General features: G+C 41.3%; 1 pseudogene; it reads left to right on the top strand.

Annotated features, from left to right (window-relative positions):
* The first annotated feature begins 2382 nt into the window (after positions 1 to 2382).
* On the top strand, positions 2383 to 18353 carry LOC123725389 (zinc finger protein 883-like; annotated as a pseudogene).
* The last annotated feature ends 1324 nt before the right edge of the window (positions 18354 to 19677 follow it).

Genomic DNA, 19677 nt, shown 5'->3' with positions numbered 1-19677 from the left:
GGTAGCAGCACAACATGGTAGAAGCACAACATGGTAGCAACACAGCATGGTTGCAACACAACATGTCTGCAACACCACATGACAACAACATGGTAGCATCACAACATAACAACAACATGGTAGCAGCACAACATGGCAGCAACACAACATGGTAGAAACACAACATAACAACAACATGGTAGAAGCACAACATGGTAGGAACACGACATGGTAGCACCACCACATAACAACAACATGGTAGCAACACAACATAACAACAACATGGTAGCAGCACAACATGGTAGAAACTCAACATGGCAGAAACACAACATGGTAGAAACACAACATGGTAGCAGCACAACATGGTACAAACATTATTGGGCACAGACAAGAGCACAAAGAGCAAGAAGGTAGAGACAACAATACATCACACGAAGAAGCCACAACTGTCATTAAGAGTGTCCATGATTGAGTCCTAGAATGAAGAGATGGAGATAAAACTGTCCAGTTTGAGTGTTTTTTGCAGCTTGTTCCCGTCGCTAGCTGCAGCGAACTGAAAAGAGGAGCGACCCAGGGATGTGTGTGCTTTGGGAACATTTAACAGAATGTGACTGGCAGAACGGGTGTTGTATGTGGAGGATGAGTGCTGCAGTAGATATCTTAGATTGGGGGGAGTGAAGCCTAAGAGGGTTTTATAAATAAGCATTAAACCAGTGGGTCTTGTGACTGGAATACAGAGATAACCAGTTTACAGAGGAGTATAGAGTGCAGTGAGGTTTCCTATAAGGGGCATTGGTGGCAAATCTGATGACCGAATGGTAAAGAACATCTTGCCGCTCAATGTATCCTACCATGACTATATCCAACCCAACTCCATGTGTTTCCACTATCATAAATCCTACCATGATTATATCCAACCCAACTCCATGTGTTTCCACTATCATGTATCCTACCATGATTATATCCAACCCAACTCCATGTGTTTCCACTATCATGTATCCTACCATGACTATATTCAACCCTACTCCATGGGTTTCCACTATCATGTATCCTACCATGACTATATCCAACCCAACTCCATGTGTTACCACTATCATGTATCCTACCATGACGATATCCAACCCTACTCCATGTGTTGCCACTATCATGTATCCTACCATGACTATATCCAACCCAACTCCATGTGTTGCCATTATCATGTATCATACCATGACTATATCAAACCCTACTCCATGTGTTGCCACTATCATGTATCCTACCATGACTATATCCAACCCAACTCCATGTGTTACCACTATTATGTATCCTACCATGACTATATCAAACCCTACTCCATGTGTTGCCACTATCATGTATCCTACCATGACTATATCCAACCCAGCTCCATGTGTTGCCGCTATCATGTATCCTACCATGACTATATCCAACCCTACTCCATGTGTTTTCACTATCATGTATCCTACCATGACTATATCCAACCCAGCTCCATGTGTTTCCACTATCATGTATCCTACCATGACTATATCCAACCCAGCTCCATGTGTTGCCGCTAACATGTATCCTACTTGGCTGAAGCTTTGATCCAGTGGAAGAAGTATTGAGGATCAGGGAGGTTAAAGGTCACATCAGGATACAGCTGTTACTCTACAGTATCCCTAGATAATCCAGTAATGAGAGAAAATGTATAGATTATTTAGGGCCCTATAACATCTCTATCTGTATATAACATCTCTATCTAATCTGTTTTCTTTTCTCTTTTTTTTACCTAATTCCATTTTCTCCGTTTAGTTTTTCCAGGTTTCTGATTTGTCCCTGTTTTTCTGTTTTTCTCTCTAAATCACACTGTTAATAGAAAAACAACAACATTGGATGTTCTAAGTCCTCAACAATACTTAAACCACATCAGGAGACCACTTTTGAAGTCTGAGAAAAATCTAAGACATTTTCATTTTGGGATGTAGATACCCTTTAATTCAAGTGGCACCAGCAAGAGCCTTGCTTGGTAAGTGGTATCTCTGTAGCACACATGTGATTGCAGAGTTTGCTGAACAAATCACAACTGGATTGATGCAAATAATCATGATATCATTCTGCCAGGTAGGCATAAACTACTTTGAAGTTAACATTTAATTGACAAGGTTTTTGGGAAAGCTTTTCTATCAACCAGAAGATGGTTGTCATTAGCAACAGCTACACATAGTGGTAGACAAATGCACTCAGACAGGGACATTTCCTCTTCAGAAAGTTTAAGGAAAATACAAATCACTTAGGCAAATTTAACAACGGCTTGCAGGCAGTGGGTTCAATATAACTATGACAAAAAAATGAATACTCTTTAATCTGTCACCTAATCCTGCCTAATGGGCAGGTCAGCCCTGGAGGAAAGTATTGGCTGTAAGAGGTAAGAGAAAACAACATCTGGTTGTTTTTAAATGACTTCTTATGACATTGTTCGCTAGAATAAACATTGTAATTAATATTTTTCCAATCTGCTTTACCCACTCCAGTCAGCAGATGGCGATATGAGTATTTCAGGTGACGCTTCTTGCATGACGTATAATCTAGTGGACGGACAGGAGGCTTCTTCAACAGCGACAAAAGGCTTCTGATTTAACCAACGTGGTGGTTTGCTAGTGAACATACAACCGAAACATTGAAGCTCTTTAGACCAATCTTGTGTATATTACTATTAGTGTTTTCAACATAATTCTGTTTACCTATCTACTAGTTAATTTAAACGTAATTTGCTTGTTAAATTAGTAAATGTGTTAAATTGATACTGCACTAGTCTAATCGACCGGAGCATGAGGTCAATAAACTAGACGGAGAAAGAAGCTCTGGTGAAAGGAGACGAAGAAGCTTTCAGGATGAAAAAGGAGGAAGAGGAGGCTATCACATTGAAAGAAGAGAATGTAATGAAAGAAGAGGAAGAACCTTTTAGAGCAAAAGAGGAAGAGGAGGCTATCTCAATAAAAGAGGAGGAAGACGTTTTGGAAGTGAAAAAGGAGGAGGAGGCTGAAGATCGGATTACCACCAGTGAGTACTGTCTTAAAAACAGGGACACTATGCAGTTGTAGAACTAATGTGTTGTTTTAAAGGGGCATTCTACTGAAGTTCTACACTTGAATATGTTGTTCACTACTGTAGGAATTGTTTAAGGGACAATCTGCCATTGGTACATATTTTTTGGGGACTTCGATGTATTGAATTCTCATTCTCCATGTGGTCTTCATTAAAGTTCATCTCATCTAATATAACAGGCTTTTAAAATTCAATATTGGTGCATAATTTCTACTTAAAATATCAAAGGGACGTAAAAGCATCCATTCCGTTTAAATGACCCTTTACATTTGCAAAACAAACAATGTTTTACAAAATCATGATGAAAGTGGCCTTTTTAGGCCCTTTTTAGACATATTCATGCCACTTGTAAGACTATGATTGCAATAGATGGTCATGGGTTTACAATCGGTTTGATGTTCTCGTTCACACAGGAGAGAGAAATGACTATCGTGGATCCTCTGGGGAGCCTCAACAACATCCTGATGCTGACGAGGCAGAGAAGAGTCTCTCCAGATCAGAACACCAGATGGTACAGCTTGGTCTGGTCTAGCATACAGCTTGCTCTATCTGGGCTGGGTTTCTGTAAAGCACTTCATGACAACAGTGACATCAACATTCATAATGTTATGTGTCTGTGTCCCCTCTTTATGGTTACCAGGACAACGCTAGCCCTTCCTCTCTCCTGGAGTCCCCGTGTCGTGCCTCTCCCGGTATCACTTTACTGCTGGGTATGAAGAGGTTGTCTGTGCTGCTGGTGGACTGCAGGAAAACAACGGCGCAGAGTGGAACTGTGAGCGGAGGAGAAGAGAAGAAAGGATCAGATTTGACTCATCAAAGTAAGTGCTGTAGTTTAGTTTGAAGAAATACAATAGATCTGCCCACTGGTATCTGTTACCAGGACAACCAGCAGAGTTCTGTTAGTTGACAGGAAGATAGACTGGTGGATATGGATGTTATGAATATCATAACACTGAAAAAGGATTCTGCCAATGAAAAGAGAGAAGCCAATAGACCATATAAAACCTTGATGAAAGTTAGATTTAGAAAGTTTCAAGATGATCTGATGTAAGGTGCATGTTTTACAAAAACATTTTCTCAAAACATTATGGATGTTACATTGCCTGTCCCAGTCAAACCCCCCTGTCTTTACAAGACTCTAGAACACACAAACTAAACTCAAGACACTTCAATGTGGTCTGTATTGCTTCATTAACATCTGATCTACAGATATATTATTCTACACTACTGGTCAAAAGTTTTGCCTCCAAAACATCCGGTGATTTTGTATCAATTTACAGAAATACTCATCATAAACGTTGATGAAATTACAAGTGTTATGCATGGAACTTTAGATCAACTTCTCCTTAATGCAACCGCTATGTCAGATTTCAAAAAAGCTTTACCGAAAAAGCACACCATGCTATAATCTGAGTACGGCGCTCAGACACAAAAACAAGCCATACAATATCCGCCATGTTGGAGTCAACAGAAGTCAGAAATAGCATTGTAAATATTCACTTACCTTTGATCTTCATCAGAATGCACTCCCAGGAATCCCAGTTCCACAATAAATGTTTCTTTTGTTCGATAAAGTTCATCCTTTATGTCCAAATACCTCCTTTTTGTTCGCGCCTTCAGTTCACAAATCCAAATTCACGACGCTCAGGCCAGACGAAAACTCAAAAAATTCCATTACAGTTCGTAGAAACATGTCAAACGATGTATAGAATCAATCGTTAGGATGTTTTTATCATAAATCTGCAATAAGGTTTCAACCGGAGAATTCCTTTGTCTTCAGAAATGCAATGGAACTCAGCTACCTCTCACGGGCGCGCGCATGGCTGAACTCATGCCTTATTTTGGGACACCTGACTCTTCGAGCTCTTATTCTCTCCCCATTCACAGTAGAAGCATGAAACAAGGTTCTAAAGACTGTTGACATTTAGTGGAAGCCTTAGGAAGTGCAATAGGACACCACAGACACTGTATATTGGATAGGAAAAGACTTGAAAAACTACAAACCTCAGATTTCCCACTTCCTGGTTGGATTTTTTCTCAGGTTTTTGCCTGCCATATGAGTTCTATTATACTCACAGACAGCATTCAAACAGTTTTAGACACTTCAGAGTGTTTTCTATCTAAATCTACTAATAATATGCATATCTTAGCTTCTGGGCCTGAGTAGCAGGCAGTTTACTCTGGGCACGTCAGTCATCCAAGCTACTCAATACTGCCACCCAGCCATAAGAAATTAACACTTGTGGTTACTACGTTATTCCATATGTGTTTTTAATAGTTTTGATGTCTTCACTATTATTCTACAATGTAGAAAATAGTAAAAATAAAGAAAAACCCTTGAATGAGTAGGTGTCCAAACATTTGGCTGGCACTGTACATTAACCTCTCTGGGCTAGGTGGGAAGTGACCGTCCCACTCTATTCAACAGCCAGTGGAACAGCGTGGCGCGAAATACAAAAACCTAAAAAATGCAATAATTTACATTTTTTAAACATACGACTATTTTACACCATTTTAAAGATAAGACTCTCGTTAATCTAACCACGTTGTCCGATTTCAAAAAGGCTTTACAGCGAAAGCAAAACATTAGATTATGTTAGGAGAGTACATAGCCAAAAATAATCACACAGCCATTTTCCAAGCAAGCATATATGTCACAAAAACCCAAAGCACAGCTAAATGAAGCACTAACCTTTGATCTTCATCAGATGACACTCCTAGGACATTATGTTATACAATACATGCATGTTTTGTCAATCAAGTTCATATTTATATCAAAAAACTGCTTTTTACATTGGGGTGTGATGTTCAGAAAATGTATTCCCACCAAAAACTTCCGGTGAATTTACTAAATTACTCATCATAGACGTTGACAAAATACATCATTATTTTAAGAATTATAGATACAGAACTCCTTTATGCAATCGCTATGTCAGATTTTTTGGCGAAAGCACATTTTTCAATATTCTGAGTACATGGCTCAGCCATCACGGCTAGCTATTTTGACACCCGCCAAGTTCGGTGCACACTAAACTCAGAATTAGTATTAGAAAAATGGTATTACCTTTGCTGATCTTCGTCAGAATGCACTCCCAGGACTGCTACTTCCACAAGAAATGTTGTTTTTGTTCCAAATAATCCATAGTTATGTCCAAATACCTCCGTTTTGTTCGTACGTTCAGGTCACTACCCAAAGGGTAATGCGCGAGCGCATTGCGAGACAAAAAAAATCGAAATGTTCCATTACCGTACTTAGAAGCATGTCAAACGCTGTTTAAAATCAATTTTTATGGTATTTTTCTCGTAAAATAGCGCTAATATTCCAACCGGACAATAGTGTATTCATTCAAAGAGGAAAAGAAAAAACAGCGTGGTCGCGTGAACGGTTATAGCTAATCTCTTTGTCACCAGGCAGACCACTGAGAAACTGAGCTACTATACTCTGCCCAGAGACAGGAGACGCCTCAATCCGCTTTCTGAAGGCTTTAGAGAGCCAATGGAAGCCTTAGAAAGTGCTACGTAACCCCACAGATACTGTAGTTTCGATAGAGAATCAAAAGAACTACAAATTCTCAGACAGGCCACTTCCTGCTTGGAATTTTCTCTGGGTTTTGCCTGCCATATGAGTTCTGTGTACTCACAGACACCATTCAAACAGTTTTAGAAACTTCAGAGTGTTTTCTATCCACCTCTACACAGACTCGTTTCTGGGCAAGAGTAGTAACCAGTTTAAATCGGGTACGTTTTCTTATCCGGACGTGAAAATACTGCCCCCTAGCCCAGACAGGTTAAATTCCCTGGCAACAGCTCCAGTGGACATTCCTGCAGTCAGCATGCCAATTGCACGCTCCCTCTGAGACATTTGTGGCATTGTTGTGTGACAAAACGGCACATTTTAGAGTGGCCTTTTATTATCCCCAGCACAAGGTGCACCTGTGTAATAGTCAAGCTGTTCAATCAGCTTCTTGATATGCCACACCTGTCAGGTGGATGGATTATCTTGGCAAAGAATAAATGTTCACTAACTGGGATGTACAAAATTCTGAAATCTGGTTTTTTTTCAGCTCATGAAACATCCAACACTTTACATGTTGCAATTATATTTTTGTTTATTGTAGTTACTATCAGTTTTAGGAACATCTACCCAAAATATTTCACCTTATTTTTTTACTTTACCCAAAATATGAAATCAGCAATAGTCAAAATGTTGAAAACCTATGAACATCTAAATAAGAAATTGGTCCATTTAACCTCTCTGGGGTATGTGGGATGCTAGCGTCCCACTCGCCAACAGCCAGTGAAATAGCAGAGCGCCAAACTCAAAACAACAAAAATCTCATAATTCAAATTGCTCACACATACAAGTATTATACACCATTTTAAAGAAACTTCTCGTTAATCAAACCACAGTGTCCGATTTCAAAAAGGCTTTACGGCGAAAGCATACCATTAGATTATGTTAGGACAGCACCTAGACAAGAGAAACCACACAGCCATTTTCCAAGCAAGGAGAGGCGTCACAAAAACCAGAAATACAGCTAAAAGGAATCACTAACCTTTGACGATCTTCTTCATATGACACTCCCAGGACTCAATGTTACACAATACATGTATGTTTTGCTCGATAAAGTTCATATTTATATCCCAAAAAAACCCATTTTACATTGGTGTGTAATGTTCAGAAATATTTTACCTCCAAAACATCCTGTGAATGAGCACTGGCTAACCTCTGGCTAACGTTGGAGTTCAGCTAGCCACGGTTAGCGGTCCTCAGCTATCCATTAGCTCGAAAAGCTATCGCCAGTTTTTGTACAGCGCGACTCAGACCAGAGCATACCGGACCTTTTCTCTCTCCATATCCCCGGATTTCTATCGCAGGCTCTGGACATTTACACCTGGATCTTGCAGCTAGCTAGCTGCTACCTGAGTGACTATTGGCAACGTCGGTCCCGGAGTTAACATAAATTATTCTGGAGCTAGCCAGCTGAAGAGTTCCATCAGCCTCTCCTGGGCTACAATCACCTATCCGGACCCGTTTTACTGCCGATGCCCAAGGGAGTTATCTAACTGGCCCCTCCGTCGAGATGTAACCTGAATGCTCATCTGCGGCCCGCTAATCGTTAGCTGTCTTATCGGCTGCTATCTGAATAGGTCTATCGGACAATTTTCTTGGGCCACTATAACTAACTATTTTGCCCCCCTACCACACGGAACCCCACTAATCTACAGACGGAAACGCACGAGGTGGCTAAAAACAGACCTCCCTCCATCTTCTACCAGCTTGCTACCTATGGCTCGGCTAGCTATCTAATTCTCACTGGACCCTTTGATCACTCGGCTAAGCATGCCTCTACTTAATGTCAATATGCCTTGTCCATTGCTGTTCTGGTTAGTGTTTATTGGCTTATTTCACTGTAGAGCCTCTAGCCCTGCTCATTATACCTTATCCAACCTCTCAGTTCCTCCACCCACACATGCTATGACATCTTCTGGTTTCAATGTTTCTAGAGACAATATCTCTCTCATCATCACTAAATGCCTAGGTTTACCTCCACTGTATTCACATCCTACAATACCTTTGTCTGTACATTATACCTTGAAGCTATTTTATCGCCCCCAGAAACCTGCTCTTTTTTCTCTCTATTCCGGACGTCACAGACGACCAATTCTTATAGCTTTTAGCCGTATCCTTATCCTCATCCTTCTCTGTTCCTCTGGTGATGTAGAGGTGAATCCAGGCCCTGCAGTGCCTAGCTCCACTCCTACTCCCCAGGCGCTCTCTTTTGATGACTTCTGTAACCGTAATAGCCTTGGTTTCATGCATGTTAACCTCTATGGGCTAGGTGGGATGCTAGCGTGCCACCCGTGGTGCACTCCATCAACAGCAGGTGCATTTCAAGAGCGGCAAATTTGAATCCAAATAAATGTCAAAATTCAAATTTTTCAAACATACAACTATTTTACACCCTTTGAAAGATAAACATCTCCTTAATCTAACCACGTTTTACGATTTCAAAAAGGTTTTACGGCGAAAGCATAAATTTAGAGTATGTTAGGACAGTACATTTACAAGAGTTGTGTATAATGTTTTGTCAATTCAAAGACAGGGTCACCAAAACCATAAAACCAGCTAAAATGATGCACTAACCTTTTACAATCTCCATCAGATGACACTCCTAGGACATTATGTTAGACAATGCATGCATTTTTAGTTCTATCAAGTTCATATTTATATCCAAAAACAGCGTTTTACTATGGCATTGATGTTGAGGAAATCGTTTCCCTCCAATAACCGGCAGTCAAGTCAGCGTCACAAATTAAATAATTAAAATTAGAAAACATTGGTAAAATATTATATTGTCATTTAAAGAATTATAGATTTACATCTCTTGAACGCAATCAACTTGCCAGATTTAAAAATAACCTTACTGGGAAATCACACTTTGCAATAATCTGAGCACTGCGCCCAGAAAAATACGCGTTGCGATACAGACTAGACGTCATGTTGGGGAGATCTAAAATCGAAAATACTATGTAAATAATCCATTACCTTTGATTCTCTTCATCAGATGTCACTTCCAGGTATCACAGGTCCATAACGAATGTAGTTTTGTTCAAAAAAGCTCATCATTTATGTCCAAAAATCTCCGTCTTGTTAGCACATGATCTAAGCCAGCCGGACTTCTCGTCATGAACGAGGGGGAAAAATATATTTCCGTTCGTTCAAACATGTCAAACGTTGTATAGCATAAATCATTAGGGCCTTTTTTAACCAGAACATGAATAATATTCAAGGTGGACGAATGCATACTCTTTTATAACGTATTGGAACGAGGGTACCCAACATGAACTCGCGCGCCAGGTGTCTAATGGGCCATCATCGTTCCGTGGCTCTTGTTCGGTCAGATCTCCCTCCAGAAGACTCAAAACACTTTGTAAAGGCTGGTGACATCTAGTGGAAGCAATAGGAAGTGCCAAAATATTCCTCAGCCCCTGTGTTTTTCAATGGGATAGGTTTAAAGGTAATACAACACATCAGGTATCCACTTCCTGTCAGAAAATGTCTCAGGGTTTTGCCTGCCAAATGAGTTCTGTTATACTCACAGACACCATTCAAACAGTTTTAGAAAATGTAGGGTGTTTTCTATCCATATATAATAAGTATATGCATATTCTAGTTACTGGGTAGGAGTGGTAACCAGATTAAATCGGGTATGTTTTTTTATCCAGCCGTGTCAATACTGCCCCCTAGCCCTAACAGGTTAACATTAGAAGCCTCCTCCCCAAGTTTGTTTTATTCACTGCTTTAGCACACTCTGCCAACCCGCATGTCCTAGCCGTGTCTGAATCCTGGCTTAGGAAGTCCACCAAAAACTCTGAAATCTTCATCCCTAACTACAACGTTTTCAGACAAGATAGAACGGCCAAAGGGGGCGGTGTTGCAATCTACTGCAGAGAGAGCCTGCAGAGTTCTGTCCTACTATCCAGGTCTGTACCCTAACAATTTGAACTTCTACTTTTAAAAATCCATCTCTCTAAAAACAAGTCTCTCACCGTTGCCGCCTGCTATAGACCACCCTTGGCCCCCAGCTGTGCTCTGGACACCATATGTGAACTGATTGCCCCCCATCTATCTTCAGAGCTCGTGCTACTAGGTGACCTAAACTGGGACATGCTTAACACCCCAGCCATCCTACAATCCAAGCTTGATGCCCTCATTCTCACACAAATTATTAATGAACCCACCAGGTACCACCCCAAAGCTGTAAACACTGACACCCTCATAGATATCATCCTAACCAACTTGCCCTCTAAATACACCTCTGCTGTTTTCAACCAAGATCTCAGCGATCACTGCCTCATTGCCTGCACCCGTAATGGGTCAGCGCTCAAACGACCTCCACTCATCACTGTCAAACGCTCCCTGAAACATTTCAGCGAGCAAGCCTTTCTAATCGACCTGGCCCTGGTATCATGGAAGGATATTGACCTCATCCCGTCAGTAGAGGATGCCTGTTTTTTTTTTTTTTAAATGCCTTCCTCACCATCTTAAATAAGCATGCCCCATTCAAGAAATTTAGAACCAGGAACAGATATAGCCCTTGGTTCTCCCCAGACCTGACTGCCCTTAACCAACACAAAAACATCCTGTGGCGTTCTGCATTAGCATCGAACAGCCCCCGTGATATGCAACTTTTGAGGGAAGTTAGAAACCAATATACACAGGCAGTTAGAAAAGCCAAGGCCAGCTTTTTCAAACAGAAATTTGCTTCCTGCAACACAAACTCAAAAAAAGTTCTGGGACATTGTAAAGTCCATGGAGAATAAGAACACCTCCTCCTAACTGCCCACTGCACTGAGGATAGGAAACTCTGTCACCACTGATAAACCCACTATAATTGAGAATTTCAATAAGCATTTATCTACGGTCTACGGCTGGCCATGCTTTCCACCTGGCTACCCCTACTGCAGTCAACAGCACTGCACCCCCCACAGCTACTCGCCCAAGCCTTCCCCATTTCTCCTTCTCCCAAATCCATTCAGCTGATGTTCTGAAAGAGCTGCAAAATCTGGACCCCTACAAATCAGCCGGGCTAGACAATCTGGACCCTTTCTTTCTAAAATTATCTGCTGAAATTATTGCAACCCCTATTACTAGCCTGTTCAACCTCTCTTTCATGTCGTTTGAGATTCCCATAGATTGGAAAACAGCTGCTGTCATCCCCCTCTTCAGAGGGGACACTCTTGACCCAAATTGCTACAGACCTGTATCTATCCTACCCTGCCTTTCTAAGGTCTTCGAAAGCCAAGTGAACAAACAGATTACCGACCATTTCGAATCCCACCACACCTTCTCCGCTATGCAATCTGGTTTCAGAGCTGGTCATGGGTGCACCTCAGTCACGCTCAAGGTCCTAAACGATAACGTAACCGCCATCGATAAGAAACAATACTGTGCTGCCGTATTCATTGACCTGGCCAAAGCTTTCGACTCTGTCAATCACCACATCCTCATCGGCAGACTCAATAGCCTTGGTTTCTCAAATGATTGCATCGCCTGGTTCACCAACTACTTCTCTGATAGAGTTCAGTGTGTCAAATCGGAGGGCATGTTGTCCGGACCTCTGGCAGTCTCTATGGGGGTGCCACAGGGTTCAATTCTTGGGCCAACTCTTTTCTCTGTATACATCAATGATTTACATTTTTACATTTTAAGTCATTTAGCAGATGCTCTTATCCAGAGCGACTTACAAATTGGTGGATTCACCTTATGATATCCAGTGGAACAACCACTTTACAATAGTGCATCTAAATCTTTTAGGGGGGGGGGGGGGGGGTTAGAAAGATTACTTTATCCTATCCTAGGTATTCCGTAAAGAGGTGGGGTTTCAGGTGTCTCCGGAAGGTGGTGATTGACTCCGCTGTCCTGGCGTCGTGAGGGAGCTTGTTCCACCATTGGGGTGCCAGAGCAGCGAACAGTTTTGACTGGGCTGAGCGGGAACTGTGCTTCCTCAGAGGTAGGGAGGCGAGCAGGCCGGAGGTGTATGAACGCAGTGCCCTTGTTTGGGTGTAGGGCCTGATGCGAGCCTGAAGGTACGGAGGTGCCGTTCCCCTCACAGCTCCGTAGGCAAGAACCATGGTCTTGTAGCGGATGCGAGCTTCAACAGGAAGCCAGTGGAGAGAGCGGAGGAGCGGGGTGACATGAGAGAACTTGGGAAGGTTGAACACCAGACGGGCTGCGGCGTTCTGGATGAGTTGTGGGGGTTTAATGGCACAGGCAGGGAGCCCAGCCAACAGCAAGTTGCAGTAATTCAGACGGGAGATGACAAGTGCAATGATGTCGCTCTTGCTGCTGGTGAGTCTGATCCACCTCTACACAGACGACACCATTCTGTATACTTCTGGCCCTTCTTTGGACACTGTGTTAACAACCCTCCAGATGAGCTTCAATGTCATACAACTCTCCATCCGTGGCCTCCAACTGCTCCTAAATACAAGTAAAACTAAATGCATGCTCTTCAACCGATCGCTGCCTGCACCTGCCCGCCTGTCCAGCATCACTACTCTGGACGGTTCTGACTTAGAATATGTGGACAACTACAAATACCTAGGTGTCTGGTTAGACTGTAAGCTCTCCTTCCAGACTCACATCAAACATCTCCAATCCAAAGTTAAATCTAGAATTGGCTTCCTATTTCGCAACAAAGCATCCTTAACTCATGCTGCCAAACATACCCTCGTAAAACTGACCATCCTACCGATCCTCGACTTCGGCGATGTCATTTACAAAATAGCCTCCGATACCCTACTCAACAAACTTGATGCAGCCTATCACAGTGCCATCCATTTTGTCACCAAAGCCCCAAATACTACCCACCACTGCGACCTGTACGCTGTCGTTGGCTGGCCTTCGCTTCATAATCGTCGCCAAACCCACTGGCTCCAGGTCATCTACAAGACCCTGCTAGGTAAAGTCCCCCTTATCTCCGTTCACTGGTCACCATAGCAGCACCTACCTGTAGCACGCGCTCCAGCTGGTATATCTCTCTGGTCACCCCCAAAGCCAATTCCTCCTTTGGCTGTCTCTCCTTCCAGTTCTCTGCTGTCAATGACTGGAACGAACTACAAAAGTCTCTGAAACTGGAAACACAAACATCTCCCTCACTAGCTTTAAGTACCAGCTGTCAGAGCAGCTCACAGATCACTGCACCTGTACATAGCCCATCTATAAATAGCCCAAACAACTACCTCTTCCCCTACTGTATTTATTTATTTATTTTATTAATTTAGCTCCTTTGCACCCCATTATTTCTATTTCTACTTTGCACTTTCTTCTACTACAAATCTACCATTCCAGTGTTTTACTTGCTATATTGTATTTACTTTGCCACCATGGCCTTTTTTGCCTTTACCTCCCTTATCTCACTTCATTTGCTCACATTGTGTATATAGACTTATTTTTCTACTGTATTATTGACTATATGTTTGTTTTACTCCATGTGTAACTCTGTGTTGTTGTATGTTGTCGAACTGCTTTGCTTCATCTTAGCCAGGTCGCAATTATAAATGAGAACTTGTTCTCAACTTGCCTACCTGGTTAACCTGTTGGGGGTAGGGGGCAGTATTGACACGGCCGGATAAAAAACGTACCCGATTTAATCTGGTTACTACTCCTGCCCAGTAACTAGAATATGCATATAATTATTGGCTTTGGATAGAAAACACCCTAAAGTTTCTAAAACTGTTTGAATGGTGTCTGTGAGTATAACAGAACTCATATGGCAGGCAAAAACCTGAGAAGATTCCTTACAGGAAGTGCCTTCTCTGACAAGATCTTGTTCTTCTTGTCTCTGTTTATTGAAGACTGAGGATCTTTGCTGTAACGTGACACTTCCTACGGCTCCCATAGGCTCTCAGAGCCTGGGAAAAAGCTGAATGATATCGAGGCAGCCCCAGGCTGAAACACATTTGCGCTTTTGGCAAGTGGCCGATCAGAGGACAATGGGCTTAGGCGCGTGCACGAGTCGACCCCATGCTTTATTTTCTTTCGTCTTTTTACCTAAACGCAGATTCCCGGTCGGAATATTATCGCTTTTTTACGAGAAAAATGGCATAAAAATTGATTTTAAACAGCGGTTGACATGCTTCGAAGTACGGTAATGGAATATTTAGACATTTTTTGTCACGAAATGCGCTGTGCTCGTCACCCTTCTTTACCCTTTCGGATAGTGTCTTGAACGCACGAACAAAAACGCCGCTGTTTGGATATTACAATGGATTATTTTGGACCAAACCAACATTTGTTATTGAAGTAGAAGTCCTGGGAGTGCATTCTGACGAAGAACACCAAAGGTAATCAAACTTTTCTAATAGTAAATCGGAGTTTGGTGAAGGCTAAACTTGCTGGGTGTGTAAATAGCTAGCCCTGTGATGCCGGGCTATCTATTTAGAATATTGCAAAATGTGCTTTCACCGAAAAGCTATTTTAAAATCGGACATATCGAGTGCATAGAGGAGTTCTGTATCTATAATTCTTAAAATAATTGTTATGCTTTTTGTGAACGTTTATCGTGAGTAATTTAGTACATTTTTAGTAAATTCACCGGAAGTTTGCGGGGGGTATGCTAGTTCTGAACGTCACATGCTAATGTAAAAAGCTGGTTTTTGATATAAATATGAACTTGATTGAACAAAACATGCATGTATTGTATAACATAATGTCCTAGGGTTGTCATCTGATGAAGATCATCAAAGGTTAGTGCTGCATTTAGCTGTCTTCTGGGTTTTTGTGACATTATATGCTAGCTTGAAAAATGGGTGTCTGATTATTTCTGGCTGGGTACTCTGCTGACATAATCTAATGTTTTGCTTTTGTTGTAAAGCCTTTTTGAAATCGGACAGTGTGGTTAGATTAACGAGAGTCTTGTCTTTAAAATGGTGTAAAATAGTCACATGTTTGAGAAATTGAAGTAATAGCATTTCTAAGGTATTTGAATAACGCGCCACGGGATTTCACTGGCTGTTACGTAGGTGGGACGAAATCGTCCGACTGGCCCTAGAGAAGTTAAATAAAGGTGAAATAAAAATAAATAAATAAACATCAATTTACAGAAATACTCAAACGTTGATAAAATATAAAATTGTTATGCATAGAATTAAAGATACACTTCTCCTTAATGTAACCGCTGTGTCAGATTTCAAAAAAGCTTTACGGCGAAAGCACACTTTGCAATAATCTGAGTACAGCGCTCAGTCACCAAAACAAGCCATACAGATGCTCGCCATGTTGTGGAGTCAACAAAAGTCAGAAATAGCATTATAAATATTCACTTACCTTTGATCTTCGTCGGAATGTCCATATTTATGTCCAAATACCTACTTTTTGTTCGCGTGTTCAGTTCACTATTCCAAATTCAGAAGGCGCATGCACTAAGTACAGACAAAAAGTCAAAAAAGTTGCATTACAGTTTGTAGAAACATGTCAAACAATGTATAGAATCAATCTTTAGGATGTTTTTATCATAAATCTTCAATAATATTCCAATCGGACAATTCCTTTGTCTTCAGAAATGAAAAGGAACTCAGCTCGCTCTCACGGCCGCGCACGTGACTGAGCTCATGGCATTTTTCCAGACACCTGGTTCAAACAGCTCTTATTCTCTCCCCATTCACTATTTTGGATAGGCAATCACTTGAAAAACTACAAACCTCAGATTTCCCACTTCCTGGTTGGATTTTTCTCAGGTTTTCGCCTGCCATATGAGTTCTGTTATACTCATAGACATCATTCAAACCGTTTTAGAAACTTCAATGTTTTCTATCCAAATCTACTAATAATATGCATATCCTAGCTTCTGGGCCTGAGTAGCAGGCAGTTTACTCTGGGCACGCTTTTCATCCGGACGTGAAAATACTGCCCCCCTACCCCAAAGAAGTTAAACAGCGTGTGTCGAACCCTTTCAACAACGGGGAGATTTTTTTTGATGTGCTTTGTGTCTTTGACGTAAAAACAAGTTTTGGACTTCCACACAAAATTACTACTTTACTTATTTTATGTTTAAGGAAGTGTGTAGGACGCGTTCTGTATTATACAGCGATTGGAATCTAGCGAAGTCTGTGTCTTCAATGTCCTAGAACTGTTTAGTTTTTGTGTTCTGACTTCTAAAACAGACTTAATAAAATAAGTAATGTAAACATTATTAGTAGTTACCAGGAAGCTCTACATTTGTTTTAAAATCACATTAAGATTGTTAAAACTGGCCTGAGGTTATTGAGGGATCTGATTATTATTTACCCTCGTAGCAAGGCCGTTTTATCATGTGGAGGTTTCATTCAGGTCTCAATTTTTTTTTTTAAACACACTGTCTTTGGCAGGAGAAAGACCTGACTCAGAGGAACCAGAGCCAGGGACGTCCAAACCAGCAAGACGACTCCACTGTGGAAAGTGTTTAAATCATTTAGGAAAGAGTTTTAACTGGTTAGGTGCCCTGAAAAGACATGGAAGAATACACACAGGAGAGAAGCCTTACCACTGCTCCCAGTGTGGAAATAGTTTCATCTGGCCAGAGTTGCTGAAACGACACGAGAGAATACACACAGGGGAGAAACCTTACCACTGCTCCCAGTGTGGAAATAGTTTTTGTCTTTTATGGAACCTGAAAAGACATGAGAGAATACACACAGGGGAGAAGCCTTACCACTGCTCCCAGTGTGGAAAGAGTTTTAACCGGTTAGGTGCCCTGAAAAGACATGGAAGAATACACACAGGGGAGAAGCCTTACCACTGCTCCCAGTGTGGAAAGAGTTTTAACTGGTTAGGTGCCCTGAAAAGACACGAGAGAATACACACAGGGGAGAAGCCTTACCACTGCTCCCAGTGTGGAAAGAGTTTCAGCGGGCCAGGGGAGTTGAAACAACATGAAAGAATACACACAGGAGAGAAACCTTACCACTGCTCCCAGTGTGGAAAGAGTTTTTGCAGGTTAGGTGGCCTGAAACAACACGAGAAAATACACACAGAGGAGAAGCCTTACCACTGTTCCCAGTGTGGAAAGTGTTTCAAGCAGCCAGGGGAGCTGAAAAGACACGCGAGAATACACACAGGGGAGAAACCTTACCACTGCTCCCAGTGTGGAAATAGTTTTGGGCTTTTAGGGAACCTGAAAAGACATGAGAGAATACACACAGGGGGAGAAGCCTTACCACTGCTCCCAGTGTGGAAAGAGTTTCAGCTGGTCAGGGGAGCTGAAACAACATGAGAGGATACACACAGGGGAGAAGCCTTACCACTGCTCCCAGTGTGGAAAGAGTTTCAGCTGGTCAGGGGAGCTGAAACGACATGAGAGAATACACACAGGGGTGAAGCCTTACCAATGCTCCCAGTGTGCAAAGCGTTTGCCCATTTAGAAAGCCTGGAAGAACGCATGAGACTGCACACAGAGTAGAAGGCTTATAAAAATGCTCAGACTTTGGGAAAATATTACTCATCACAGTCACTTAAACGTCATGAGAGAATTCTCACAGGAAACAAGACATTCTTCTCCTAGCATGTATATTGATATTTCACATCACATTGATTTAAAATTCATCAGAGAACATACACAGTGCTCCCGTTATATTGTTCACTCAGAATGTTTACCTGTTTATACCATATGAAATTGAATTGTACAAAGTATACTGAAACATATATTTGTGTTTTTATTAGAAAACATGAAGTGAATATGGAGTATGTCAGTTTGAATATAGTGTAGATCAGATTCCATGTGTTTAAATGGTCCTTTTTTAAACTCTGACTGTGTGTGTGTTTATCTGGGTGTCATTCCTCCAGCATGACAGATAATCAAGTGATATTTGGATGTGATGCATTTGCTCCATTGTTTGCATTTGCATTGTTGGCCCACTGATGGTTTAATGAAATGAAAACGTTCACAGACTGTAATGGAAAATGGTAATTGTAAACTAAGCAAAAAAGAAATGTCCTCTCACTGTCAACTGCTTTTATTTTCAGTAAACTTAACATGCGTAAATATTTGTATGAACATAAGATTCAACAAATGAGACATAAACTGAACAAGTTCCACAGACTTGTGACTAACAGAAATTGAATAATGTGTCCCTGAACAAAGGGGGGGTCAAAATCAAAAGTAGCATTCAGTATCTGGTGTGGCCACCAGCTGCATTAAGTACTGCAGTGCATCTCCTCATGGACTACACCTGATTTGCCAGTTCTTGCTGTGAGATGTTACCCCACTCTTCCACCAAGGCACCTGCAAGTTTCCGAACATTTCTGGGGGGAATGTCCCTTAAAATGTTCAGACTCCGTAATGGAGAATATTAATTGTATGTGTCCACATAAATGAGTATGTGACTAACCTTGTGAAACTGTCCTATTATAATCTCCTGTTCTTGTGTGTAACTTCCTGTGTTGCAAACCAATTTGCACCTGCGTCCTTGTAGAAATAAAGTCCTTCCGAGGAACAGGAAACTATAAAGATATGTGTTCGTCTCCCAATGCTCTTTCTGTGACTTGTGGATGATGTTATAATTATTTGTTGGTCTGATTTGATTAATGAGGAGCATCCAGACGCTGCACTTGATGACTTTATGAAATTGCTTCTTCCAATTATTGATAAACATGTACCTGTTAAGAAACTGACTGTTAGAACTTAATTCTCCATGGATTGATGAGGAATTGAAAAACTGTATAGTTGAAAGAGATGGGGCAAAAGTAGTGGCTAATATGTCTGACTGCAAATCTGTCTGGCTTACTTACTGCACACTGAGAAATGATGTGACCAAACTCAACAAAAAGAATAAACTTTATTATGAATCCTAGATCAATGATATAAAGAATGGTGGAAACAAACTTGTAAAAAAACATAATGAAAGAAAAGCAGTGCAAGTATTGAATTTTGTAAAGTTAGTGTGGGAGAGGTGGAAGAATTGTTATCGATCATGAATGACTGTCACGTCCTGACCATAGTAAGATGTTATTTTCTATGGTAGATTAGGTCAGGGCGTGACGGGGTGTTTTGTGTTTTTCTATGTTTTCTATATCTATGTTTAGTTCTAGTTTTCTATTTCCATGTTGTTTTTGGGGGGGATGATCTCCAATTA

Source organism: Salmo salar, chromosome ssa12 (assembly GCF_905237065.1).
Source record: "Salmo salar chromosome ssa12, Ssal_v3.1, whole genome shotgun sequence".
NCBI classification, from domain to species: Eukaryota; Metazoa; Chordata; class Actinopteri; order Salmoniformes; family Salmonidae; genus Salmo; species Salmo salar.
This window is presented reverse-complemented; position numbering and strand designations above follow the sequence as displayed.